The sequence below is a fragment of the Solanum pennellii genome, chromosome 5 (assembly GCF_001406875.1).
Source record: "Solanum pennellii chromosome 5, SPENNV200".
Lineage (NCBI taxonomy): Eukaryota > Viridiplantae > Streptophyta > Magnoliopsida > Solanales > Solanaceae > Solanum > Solanum pennellii.
This window is the reverse complement of record NC_028641.1, coordinates 7,409,211-7,410,656: the sequence shown is the minus strand read 5'-3', so window position 1 is coordinate 7,410,656 and position 1,446 is coordinate 7,409,211.

Genomic DNA, 1,446 nt, shown 5'->3' with positions numbered 1-1,446 from the left:
AATGTTTAACCAACTTGAAACTTTAATAGGATACCGTGTAACGCTCCCGCCTTGAAGATAAACTCAAGGTGTTACAAGGTCCTGAATGTTTGACCAACTTGAAGCTTTAATAGGATACCGTGTAACGCTCCCCCCTTGAAAATAATCTCGAGGTGTTACAAGGTTCCGAATGTTTAACCAACTTGAAGCTTTAATAGGATACCGTGTAACGCTCCCGCCTTGAAGATAAACTCAAGGTGTTACAGGGTTCCGAATGCTTAACCATCTTGAAGCTTTAATAGGATACCGTGTAACGCTCCCACCTTGAAAGTAAACTCAAGGTGTTACAATGTCCGGAATGTTTAAATTATTCGCCTTCCTAACAACCCTCTTTTTCGAGTTTTATCTTCTTGCGTGCATTATTATAAATAAACATTAACACTTTTATTTATTTCTTATTTTCTGCAGTTTGAACAATGGGTTTCTTCAAGGATTATACTTGTCCATCTTCTAAACTCGAATATCTCATCATTGGATCAGAGGGTAGTACGATAGAGACTAAGTTTTTGGTCCAGGAATCTTTTGTTGGTCGTTATGTTGATCCATGGCCACAATTGAGAAACACACTTTATATGAAAAGTTGGACATCCGAATACGATCATAAATCTAACAAAACCTCTAAAGTATGGTATCTTGAGAAACCAATTCCTCATCGTATAAATGTTGCGAGGACCCTTTCAAATTTAGGTCGCCGCATGATTCAAGAAGAACTACGTTGGGGAGACAAAATTGTGGTTGAAGGTGAATATCGTTGCATTCCGGGGTACTGGGAATGGACAGAAGATGTCTTAAGCAAAAATGGGCAAACTCTAAACAGTGCTTGTATTCGTGATGCTGTATTTGCTTCTCTTTTTACCTATGATCGGAACTCCAATATTATACAAGCCTTTTGTGAGGCTTGGTGCCCTCAAACAAATACATTACTTACATCTGCTGGGGAAACTTCCATATCTCTTTGGGACTTGCATATTCTTGGTGGTTTGCTGATTAACGGATACCCTTATGAAGAAGTGATACCAAACTCCACTGAACTTACAGGATTTAATGATAAGAGGGAAAGATTTCTTCCTCGAACCTGTGAATATATGTTTGCTTCCTTTCATCACCTTGAAGAGGAAAATCATGGTAATATGGGAATCTCTTTTAATGAATGGATAAAATTTTGGTGCAAGAAAGATCTCAAATATGAGCTAGCTCCCCCAAGAAAAGAGAAGAAATCTCGACGTCTGTCGTCTACTCATAATCCTACAGGCGAAATACCTACCGAGATAAATACATGGTCAAGTACTCAAGAGATGGTATTTTCTAAGCTTGGAGTGAAACATCAAAAATATTAGACTTATCTGACGGCCTTTTTGTCATGTTGGTTATGTGCCTTTGTACTTCCGTCTGAAGAAGGCAATTTCA